Source organism: Engystomops pustulosus, chromosome 3, assembly GCF_040894005.1.
Source record: "Engystomops pustulosus chromosome 3, aEngPut4.maternal, whole genome shotgun sequence".
NCBI lineage: Eukaryota > Metazoa > Chordata > Amphibia > Anura > Leptodactylidae > Engystomops > Engystomops pustulosus.
In genome coordinates, this window is record NC_092413.1 from 155,966,827 (window position 1) to 155,979,475 (window position 12,649).

The 12,649-nt window shown below is 38.8% G+C and overlaps 1 protein-coding gene across 1 annotated transcript in view; it reads left to right on the forward strand.

The window, feature by feature from the left end:
* Nucleotides 1-12,649, forward strand: part of MCF2L2 (MCF.2 cell line derived transforming sequence-like 2) — a 178,193-nt gene that overhangs the window by 63,298 nt on the left and 102,246 nt on the right. The window lies entirely within an intron of this gene.

The following is a 12,649-nucleotide window of genomic DNA, read 5'->3' on the forward strand; positions in this document are numbered from 1 at the left end:
CTAGCTTGAGGAGAATTCATCTCAACAATGAAATTAGTAGTGGTCCATAAGCATAACCATGTTCTAAAGCAAAAGGGCCCTTACGCTTTGTACTGTTTTAAAAAGGTTTATACCATATCATATAATGATCATTCAAATAAAACATGTTTCTATGCTGAGATTTTCAATGTATAAACTTTAAGAACAGTATAGTTATAGAACAGTATAGTTATAGAACAGTAGTATTTTAGCCCACCTTTAGTGTGTTCATGTTACTAAGTGTTGAGAGGTGGAAAGTTGTCTGCAGTGGCCTATCAAAACAACAGCGGGACTGATGCAAACTTAGAAATGGGGATCAATATACCAAAACTATAATTATATACCACATATTTACTATCCAACTCCCTCTCTTCATTCCTGATATGTCCAGAAACGTCCTCGCACTAATGAAATGTCCAGCAACATCCCCATTAATGAAATGTACAGCAGCCTCTACTCCCTAATGAAATGTCCAGCACCTTCTCTCATTAATAAAATGTCCAGCAGCCTATCCTCATTCATTAAATGTCCAGAAGCCTCTCCTCATTCATGAAATGTCCAGTAGCCTCTCTTCATTCATGAAATGTCTAGTAGCCTCTCTTCATTCATGAAATGTCCAGTAGTCTCTCTTCATTCATGAAATGTCCAGTAGCCTCTCCTCATTCATGAAATGTCCAGTAGCTTCCCTTCACTAATTAAATGTCCAGCAGCCTCCCCTTATTAATGAAATGTCTAGCATCCTCTATTCGCTAATGAAATGTCCAGCAGATTGTACTCATTCATAAAATGTCGAGCAGTCCTCCTCACTAATTAAATGTCCAATAGCTTCCCCTCACTAATTAAATGTCCTACAGCCACCCCTTACTAATGAAATGTCTAGCATCTTCCACTCACTAATGAAATGTCCAGCAGACTCCCCTCATTCATGAAATGTCAAGCAGCCTTCTCTCACTAATTAAATGTCCAGCAACTTTTCCTCATTCATTAAATGTCCAGCAGCCTCCCCTCACTAATTAAATGTCCAATAGCTTCCACTCATGAAATAATTGTCCAGCATCCTCGTCTCATAAATTGAATGTCAAGCAGCCCTCCTCACTAATTAAATGTCCAGTAGCTTTACCTCTCTATTTAAATGTCCTACAGCCTCCCCATACTAATGAAATGTCTAGCATCTTCCACTCGCTAATGAAATGTCCAGCATACTCCCCTCATTCATGAAATTTCCAGCAGCCTTCTCTCACTAATTAAATGTCCAGCAGCCTCTCCTGATTCATTTAAATGTCCAGCAGCCTCCTCTCACTAATTAAATGTCCAGCAACCTACCCCTTTTATGAAATGTACAGCAGCCTCCACTCACTAATGAAGTGTCCAGCAGACTCTCCTGATTCTTGAAATGTCCAGCAACCTCACACATTAATGAAATGTTCAGCATGCTCCACTCGCTAATGAAATGTGCATCAGCCTCCAATCAATAAATTAAATGTCCAGTAGCTTCCCCTCATTCATGAAATGTCCATTATTACTCAGCCCTTTGAAGCTATTTGCTTCTTAGCTTGATATAGGGTACATTGAACAGCTATCTTTGCATAGTTATTCCCCGGGAGCTCCTCCACATAACCAAATATTAAATATAGATTGAATGAAGTCCAGTACTGCACACCATAACCTACCAAGTGGCACACATCCCCAGAATATATGAATATGGTTTGCAAGTACAGCACTCTCTCATTATTCAAGAAATGCCCAGCAGCCTCCCCTCACTAATTAAATGTCCATCAGCCCTCCTCACTAATTAAATGTCCAGTAGCTTCCCCTCACTAATTAAATGTCCTGCGGCCTACCCTTATTAATGAAATGTCTTGCATTCTCCACTCGCTAATGAAATGTCCAGCAGCTTCTCCTCACTCATGAATGTCCAGCAGCCTCCCCCTCACTAATTAAATGTCTGTCAGCCTCCTCTCACTAATTAAATGTCCAGCAACTTCCCCCTTTAATGAAATTTACAGGAACCTCCACTTACTAATGAAGTGTCCAGCAGACTCTCCTCATTCATGAAATGTCCAGCTGCTTCCCACATTAATGAAATGTTCAGCATGCTCCACTCGCTAATGAAATGTCCAGCAGATGCTACTCATTCATGAAATGTCCAGCAGCCTCCCCTCATTAATATAATTTCCAGCAGCCTATTCTCATTCATGAAATGACCAGCAGCCTCCCCTCACTAATTAAATGTCAAGCAGTCTCTCCTATTAATGAAATGTACAGAAGTCACCACTCGCTAATGACATTTCCAGCAGCCTCTCCATTAATGAAATGTCTAGCATACTCTACTCGCTAATGAAATGTCCAGTAGCCTCCCTTCACTAATTAAAATTTCCAGCAGCCTCCCTTCAATAATTAAATGTTCAACAGCCTCTCCTTATGAATAAAATGTCAAGCAGCCCTCCTCACTAATTAAATATCCAGTAGCTTCTCCTCACTAATTAAATGTCCAACAGCCTCCCCTTATTCATGAAATGTCTAGTATCTTTCACTCGCTAATGAAATGTCCAGCAGTCTCTCCTCATTCATGAAATGTCCAGCAGCCTTCTCTCCCTAATTAAATGTCCAGCAGCTTCCACTCATTAATTAAATGTCTGGCAGCCTCCCCCATTAATGAAAAGCACAGCAGCCTACCCCCATTAATGAAAATGTCCAGCAGCCTCTCCTCATTCACTAAATGTCCATCATCCTCCTCTCAATAATTTAATGTCCAGCAACCTACCCCTTTAATGAAATGTACAGCAGCCTCCCCTCACTAATTAAATGTCCATCAGCCCTCCTCACTAATTAAATGTCCAGTAGCTTCCCCTCACTAATTAAATGTCCTGCGGCCTACCCTTATTAAAGAAATGTCTTGCATTCTCCACTTGCTAATGAAATGTCCAGCAGCTTCTCCTCACTCATGAATGTCCAGCAGCCTCCCCCTCACTAATTAAATGTCTGTCAGCCTCCTCTCACTAATTAAATGTCCAGCAACTTCCCCCTTTAATGAAATTTACAGGAACCTCCACTTACTAATGAAGTGTCCAGCAGACTCTCCTCATTCATGAAATGTCCAGCTGCTTCCCACATTAATGAAATGTTCAGCATGCTCCACTCGCTAATGAAATGTCCAGCAGATGCTACTCATTCATGAAATGTCCAGCAGCCTCCCCTCATTAATATAATTTCCAGCAGCCTATTCTCATTCATGAAATGACCAGCAGCCTCCCCTCACTAATTAAATGTCAAGCAGTCTCTCCTATTAATGAAATGTACAGAAGTCACCACTCGCTAATGACATTTCCAGCAGCCTCTCCATTAATGAAATGTCTAGCATACTCTACTCGCTAATGAAATGTCCAGTAGCCTCCCTTCACTAATTAAAATTTCCAGCAGCCTCCCTTCAATAATTAAATGTTCAACAGCCTCTCCTTATGAATAAAATGTCAAGCAGCCCTCCTCACTAATTAAATATCCAGTAGCTTCTCCTCACTAATTAAATGTCCAACAGCCTCCCCTTATTCATGAAATGTCTAGTATCTTTCACTCGCTAATGAAATGTCCAGCAGTCTCTCCTCATTCATGAAATGTCCAGCAGCCTTCTCTCCCTAATTAAATGTCCAGCAGCTTCCACTCATTAATTAAATGTCTGGCAGCCTCCCCCATTAATGAAAAGCACAGCAGCCTACCCCCATTAATGAAAATGTCCAGCAGCCTCTCCTCATTCACTAAATGTCCATCATCCTCCTCTCAATAATTTAATGTCCAGCAACCTACCCCTTTAATGAAATGTACAGCAGCCTCCCCTCACTAATTAAATGTCCATCAGCCCTCCTCACTAATTAAATGTCCAGTAGCTTCCCCTCACTAATTAAATGTCCTGCGGCCTACCCTTATTAAAGAAATGTCTTGCATTCTCCACTTGCTAATGAAATGTCCAGCAGCTTCTCCTCACTCATGAATGTCCAGCAGCCTCCCCCTCACTAATTAAATGTCTGTCAGCCTCCTCTCACTAATTAAATGTCCAGCAACTTCCCCCTTTAATGAAATTTACAGGAACCTCCACTTACTAATGAAGTGTCCAGCAGACTCTCCTCATTCATGAAATGTCCAGCTGCTTCCCACATTAATGAAATGTTCAGCATGCTCCACTCGCTAATGAAATGTCCAGCAGATGCTACTCATTCATGAAATGTCCAGCAGCCTCCCCTCATTAATATAATTTCCAGCAGCCTATTCTCATTCATGAAATGACCAGCAGCCTCCCCTCACTAATTAAATGTCAAGCAGTCTCTCCTATTAATGAAATGTACAGAAGTCACCACTCGCTAATGACATTTCCAGCAGCCTCTCCATTAATGAAATGTCTAGCATACTCTACTCGCTAATGAAATGTCCAGTAGCCTCCCTTCACTAATTAAAATTTCCAGCAGCCTCCCTTCAATAATTAAATGTTCAACAGCCTCTCCTTATGAATAAAATGTCAAGCAGCCCTCCTCACTAATTAAATATCCAGTAGCTTCTCCTCACTAATTAAATGTCCAACAGCCTCCCCTTATTCATGAAATGTCTAGTATCTTTCACTCGCTAATGAAATGTCCAGCAGTCTCTCCTCATTCATGAAATGTCCAGCAGCCTTCTCTCCCTAATTAAATGTCCAGCAGCTTCTGGCAGCCTCCCCCATTAATGAAAAGCACAGCAGCCTACCCCTATTAATAAAAATGTCCAGCAGCCTCTCCCCTTAATGAAAATGTCCAGCAGCCTCTCCCCATTAATGAAAATGTCCAGCAGCCTCTCCTCATTCACTAAATGTCCATCATACTCCTCTCAATAATTTAATGTCCAGCAACCTACCCCTTTAATGAAATGTCCAGCAGCCTCACACATTAATGAAATGTTCAGCATGCTCCACTCGCTAATAAAATGTCCAGCAGATTCTACTCATTCATGAAATGTGTAGCAGCCTCCAATCACTAAATTAAATGTACAGTAGCTTCCACTCATTAATGAAATGTCCAAAAGCCCCTCTTCATTCATGGAATATCTATTATTACTCAGCCCCTTTGAAGCTATTTGCTTCCTAGCTTGATATAGGGTACATTGGGCAGCTATCTTAGCATAGTTATTCCCCGAAGGTCCTCCACATAATCAAATATGAAATATAGATTGAATAAAGTCCAGTTCTGCTTGTGTGAAAAAGAGCATGCACATTGGCTGTCAATAAAATATGTTTCTACATGCTCAGTATCTCAGAGATGACACAATAGATACATTTTCATTCTCTGACAAGTAGAGAAGCTTTTCAAAATTGTGCAGCAGAAATCGTAATCAGTAGGATTCCTCCACACTGCTGAAGATGTGGAGTGTGTGTGTGTGTCTCTAGCTTTAAATACTATGGCCACATTCACACAGCCCGGACCGGATCCCAGGGAATAGCACATGGCCGGGTGGAAAACGCATCAGGTGCTCCTCACCCCTCCCCTCTCCCCTCTCCATTGAAAGCCAACAGGCCGTGGCCCAGTCATGGTGCAGGTATACACAGTGTGCTCACTGCAGGGTGACCAGGTACCATAGACCTCTATCTAGCAGTTTGTGCTGCCAGATTCACAGGCACACTTACGGTTGTGTAAATGGGGATATCTCTTTTCTATATGTAATAACTCGGCACGTAACTACATTTCAAAAGGGAATCTGTCATGAGGGTTTTGGCCCACATGCTGTTGCCAACTTGTTATGCAGGACAGTGACAGGTTCACTTTGATGGTTCTTCTGCATTTTGCTGAAAAACAACTGTGCATTAATATTGTTCAAATTAGCTGTAAAGAGTCGCTAGAGCTGAGAAGTTAGGACGGCTTAATGTCCCATTAGATAAATACAGTATCATAAGCAAGAATCAGCAGATGCCACGTCTTGTATGTGGACTATAGGACGAGGACAAGTCACAAGAGTTTATCCCAGCCTGACACTTTTACATTCCATTGACTTTGCATTCATACAGTATTTAAACCCTTTTGGATGAAGCCTTTTTTTTTTTTACTCAAACCTCAGCCACATTTTTTGTAATCTGACATGAGTCACTTTATATGGTTATAACTTTTGAACACTTTAACTCACTTTCACTTACAAAAGGGATTTTTAGATTGTTTTTTTTGTCACATGTTGTACTTCATGTTAGTGGTAAATTTTGGTTTATAAGTTTTGCGTTTATTTATATAAAAAAAAAAATCGTGACATTTTTGAAAAATTCGCCATTTTCTAAATTCTAAATGACCTAGTTTTCAGACAGATAGTTTAACAAGTTTGTTCCTTACTAACACTTGTCTGTTTTCATAATGTTGATCGCTGATTATAAATCGTACATCAGTTTACTGTATTTTTAAGGAGATTACAGAATTGACGGTCATTTCTGTTGTAATGAGCTTTGAAATATGTAAAACTATAAACCCCCTGTATATCACACTATTTTCAAATCTGCAACCCTCAACCTATCAGAAACAGCTTTTATGAAGATTGTTAATCCTTTGAGATCTTTAAAGTAATTAAAACAAAATTTTGTGAGTAATACGTTTATTTAGCCCTAAAATTTACACATTTACAAAAGATAAAAAGAGAAACTCATCTTAAAATGTATTACACAATTTCTCCCAAAGCATGGAGACACTCTGCATGTGGACCTTACTTGTATGGGTATCCAGCGAGGTGCAGAAAGGAATGAGGGACATGCATTTTCCCTATAGAATTTAGTGGTTTTTAGTTGGTTCGTGGGCACACTTTTGTAAGCTACACAATATGTATCCATTAATGTTGCCATATGAGGGCTTATTTTTTGTGAGATAAGATTCATTTTTCAGTGATACTATTTTAGGATGGCTATTCCCTATTGTTGAAAATGTATAAACTTTTTTTTTTATGTGTGTGTGTGGGGGGGTAGTAGAAAAAAACATCAATTTTTTAATTGATTTGTCACTTATATTTATTTGTTCACCATGTACAAAACATGTTATCTTTATTTTATTGGTACAATTACGGTGATACTGAATTTGAATGTTTTTTTTACGTTTTACTAATTTTGTCGAATAAAACCGAAAAGAAATGGGGAAAAAAAATGTATAATTTTTGCATTGCCATTTTCCAAGCGGCATAAATTTTTTTTAATTTTGTTCTGTATAGCTGATTGAGAGCTTGTTTTTTGAGGGACATAGTGTATTTTACATCAGTACCATTTTTTTAGAAACATTTTTGATCACTTTTTATTGCATTTTGTTTGGGACAAGATAGGTAAAATCATAATTTTGGTGTTTTTAAAAAAATCTTATTTAAACCATTCATGTTTTATTGTTTGAGTAAATATGAATGTGGCGATATGTGGGGTTTTTATGACGATTTTCCTCTTTTTTAAGTTGTATGTATATTTCATATGTAATGGGGCATGGAGGGATTTTTATTTAATTTAGTTTTTCATTAAAAAAAATGTTTGCCCTCTCTCTTTTTCTAGTCCCATTGTGGGACATGAAAAAAAACAATCAATTGATTGCTAGTTCTTTATCACATTATCAGCCAGTCAGTATTAGGACTTTGACAGGAACTTACAGGTATTACCTTATACTATGGACAGCCCTGGGGTCTTAGATCAGCTTGTTGCCCTAGCAACCACCGGTACCCAACAAAAACTGTTGTGGGGGGCACCCATCGAGCAAGGAATACCTCTGCAGAATCCCTCCGACTACTGGTGTTACACAGGGATGTCAGCTATATAATACAGCTGACACTTTATTTTTTCTGATGCCAGTTTGGCTCCATGACATGCTATTACTGCATGGAGTGATAAGTTACAGTGATCCATGCCGTAATACTACATCATGGAGCACTAAGAGGTTGAAGAGCCTTTTTTCTGCATAATGTCAGATCAACCAAAATATAGAATTCTTTTTACCAAGATTACTTTTACTAAGTACATAAGGGGATTTTTAATTTGGTGCTTGAATTTGAACACAGCCAAACACTTAGGCTGCATTCACAGCTCCTTTTAGCCCTATGTTGTAAGGATACAATGGGTGGATTCCCGATGTGTCCTTACAATGGAGGACAAAGATAAATCCTGTCTCTCAGAAAGAGGGAGCAGGATGGAAAGACACCGCTTCCTGCATCTTCCCACCCTGCGTTTTACACAGTCTACGAAATATACTGTGCAGACAGAGGCAAAAAGGTTTCCCCTGTCTGCCAGTATAAGTCACAGATACTCTCAGCTTCTACGTCTGGAGCTTTCCTGGCATTTACCCTGACTGTATATAAATGTGATGTGAATGTGGCCTTATTGTCGGATAAAACCTTTAAGGTCCCATTTATTTTTAAAAAGGGCTTATCAGCTGTACAACAGGTGAATCATTATTTGTTTGCCTTTATTTACATGGAGAAGTTATCAGGACTATATGAGTCCAAATGGTTTCGTTAGTTGAATTTTCTAGGCAAATCCAGTTCTGCTTTTGTTGGCAGCACATCCATGTTTACACAGGGCGATATTCTACTGACAATTAAACATCTTTTATGCTGCATAAAAGATAAAAGTCACACCATAATAAAAACTGAAAAGTCATAATGCATAATGTATACGATGGTGGAGGGAGTCCAGGTAACCGTATCAGTTACAGGAAATACAGTATGTTATAAATGCTAAGGCTCGGCTCCAGCACTCTGTACAACATCGTCATTTCTGTATGACAACTTCATCATATAAAACCATGAGCAAACTTCCAAAACAGCCCACATTTCTATGTTTCAGACAAACACTTACTAAAACCTCACTAAAGTGCTAACTGCAAATTGCACATGTTAATTGGACCATTGGATGTCATAGAAGGATATAACCAAGCGATAAACACATTTTTTCCCATTTGTCAGCTGTCTAGGAGCATATTTACAGCGGCCCCAGATCAGGAAATACAAAACTAAGCCCATGTTATTTGCCCATGTAATAAGGCCTTAATATGCTTGATCCACTAAATGGATTGTTAAATATCATTGTTTTCAATTGATAAAAACAATCTAACATGCACATATTTTAAACATTTCTATCATTATACAAGTTGAATCATTTCTATCCCTTAAATCATTAGCAGAGAACACATGATAAAGGGAAAAGGCTGATATGTTGCATCCTCATATAGAAGAAATAACCTATTAGAAATCTTTATTTGATCCAGAAAAAGACACCTTTATATATTTACACATGGATTGTTGTATATAAGTTTCTAATAATTGGTTTTGGACAGGTGATGCATGTGGGCATGCCTTATTTAGCACTACACCTTTAGGATTTTATTGATTGTATAAGGTTGGCTTCTGGTTATGTCTTCTATCTTGACCATTCCTAGTAATAACCATATATGGATTTTTAATGCTCGTGTCCTTTTTTTCTGGTTTGAATAAAGTTTTGTTTATTATTACTTCGCACTATGAAATAAATACATGCAAAATTGCCAATTGTTGCATAAATAATTTACTTAAAAGAAGAAATAAAAAGGATGCATAAGTAGTCAATGACAAATGACTACTTTTGTACTTCTGGCTGCTTGAAATGCACGCATAGCATTCTGTACGTATTTGCATGTTGCCAGTGACAGGCACGCCATGTTTGGTCTTGCATCCAATCCAGGGGTGATTCAGTTGTGTATATATATATATCTCGCTATTCTTTGTATGTTATTTACCCCTGAGGAAGCCTACCAGGACAGGTGATATGTGTGGGGAGTTTGCAGTCCCCCTCGTCTTCATTCTCCTGTCGTATAAACCAGTGGAGACTTTTGTAGGTATTATGTAGGTATTATGCATTTCACCTGGATTTTGTTTATCATGCAGTACAGGCAGTCCCCAGTTTACTTTCAAGATTCCATAGGTTTGTTGTTAATTTGAATTTGTATGTCGAAATTGTATATTTTATAATTGTAGATATAGACAAAAAAATTTTTTGCCCGGTGACAATTGAGGTTTCAAAATTTTTTGCTGTAATTGGACCAAGGAATATCTAGAAAACTTAATTACAGATACCTTACAGCTGATCATTGCAGCCTGGGACTTTAGTAAAGCACAGTGGGCAGAGGGGTCCGTCTGTAACTAGGGTTCACCTGAAAGCCGGTTGCCTTTCAGTAGGGGACCGCCTGTATTAGAGATATTATATTGTCCATATGCATTTGGGATCGGCTATACCTATTGTAGATGTGTAATATACTGCTGCTAATTTATTTATTTCCATTGCGGCATACCTTAATAACTAGGTTTACATGTATTTATGTATGTACTTATTATATCGGAAGGGGGGACGTCTTTCATATGCACTTCAGTTGCGCTTTTTAATTATTTTTAATATCAATATCAAATAAAGATTTATTTATTTATTTAGTCATTAACTACTTACGAATCCTTTCTTTTTCTTCTTTAGGGTTGATATTTTGATATGCAAGATTGCATTTACTTAAGTACATATATGACCTGTTTTTCTAAAGTTTTAATTGATTCACTTGTAGCAGCATTGGATGCACACCCAAGCTCAGCCTTTAATCTTTTTATCTAGGAAAATGCCAAGAAATCCTTCCATTGAGGCCACTTGCAATTAGGAGCAAGCGTCAATTAGAGAAAAACCCTTCCTATCTCCAGAATGATCAGTCAGATTCTTTCTTCATCAGTATTTGGCTGGAATTAGAATTAATTGTTTTGAAATGCTTATATTGATGTGGGAGTATATTGTAGCATTGGCGGCTTTGCTTGGCAGCTTAGTTATAGTTTAGCTAATCATCAAGGTGGTGAAACATCAAATAAACATCTATCACATAGCAACACTAACATAGTAGAATAGAAAATGAGCAACGCTGTATATCTCCTCACTACGCACGTCCCACTGTGAATAGGACTTTGTTTGCAATAAATATACACTATACCATTTGTCAGTCTCCTGCTAACACTGTTTTATTTTTATAGATACAGATTTTCACAATGATCACACCCAACCACAATGTTTACAGTGTACAAGTTCGAGCTAGTGAGCAAATATTGGACATTCTCTATAATATACACTAGACTGTGTCCCAATACAGTTTTTTAAAGGAAACCTACCATCAGAAGTAGATCTGATTATGGACTCTTCCGCATGCCTCTGCCCTAATCAGTAATTTAATAATCCTGGAACCTAACCTAACTTGTTAAAAACTTTATTTTAGTAATATGAAAATTAACTGAAGAGACTTCTGGGCTGGCCAGGCACTGGGAGCCAAGGTATTACACGCCTCTCCAGTTAATTTTCATGTTACATACTAAAATAAAGTTTTTTAACAAGTTGGGTTAGGTTTCAGGATTATTACATTACAGATTAGGGCAAAGGAAGGCAGGAGAAATCTACCACCAGATATACTTCTGATGGTAGATTCCTCATGGTAGGGTTTCTTTTTACAATAGTAGCCGAAACAGGAGACCAAACAGGAAGCTGCTTAACTGACTACAAAACTTGTAACATGATTCCTACGCATTATGGGCTTGAGTTTCCTGTGGCCAATGACACACTGGATGTCCTGTAGATTTTCCATAGCATGAAAAAAAAACTGAAACTGGTTAGTCTACTGGTATATTCTGCCACAACAAAGACCAACCAAATAAGGAGGTTTTTGTAGAAAAATTTCGGCATTACTAAACTGCCCTTTGCAACCCATTCCACGTAAAATACTGGCAAACAGGATCTCTTTGGTAAAAAAAAAAATACTGGTGTTTTATAGTGGTATAGATAAGGTAGCTTTGTGCTCAGATAATCTGCATACATACACTCGTTGTTTTAGGAAAAAAATCTAATGCTGTCTAGGCAGGATTTAATTTGTAGACTATTATGTAGGCTGGAGTGACTCAAGACTCAGCTAATCTTTCAGATCAGAAAATCAAGAAGGTACCAAGGAAACAACCCAGTACAGGGGACAGGTGGGCGTGCTCTGCCACCGAGAAGTTGTCGGAGCGGAGCTTCCGTGCCCCTGTAATCAAACAGGGGCACAGCTCTGACGGACTATGGCGCTGGACAACGTGAGTGCCGGAGCAGGCGCGTAAAGCCTTATTCCCTCCCTAACCCACCTGCTACATTTTTATAACAGTCAACCCCTTTACAAAGTTCCACTGTAAATTTTGTCACGTTTTTATTCTACTTAGACTGTGAAGGATCAACTCTATTCTTTTGGGCAACCCCAATCATTTCTTTCTTTTGCAATGTCACAAAGGTTGATATTTTAGTTCCTTCTGTTATCCTCTATTTTTATCATTTGCTAATTAACCTGTTGACGCTTAGCGAGCGCTACTCGGTTTTAGGATGTCACCCTGTCGCGACACAGGTCGGTGGGAGGTGTCGGCATCGCTAGCCAACACCCCACCGATGACATCACAGGACCCATTTGATTGGTCCTGTGAGGTCGATTGCCACCATCGGCCAATCAATTCAGATTGGCCAATGACAGCGATCTCTGATGCTGGGGGGCTGATCTAGCTAGCACAACCCTCTCTAACAGTGCCATGTTGATGTTGGAGTTGTTTGAGAGAGTTGTGCTAGAGGGATGTCCCTTTACTGTATCCCAAAACACTCAAT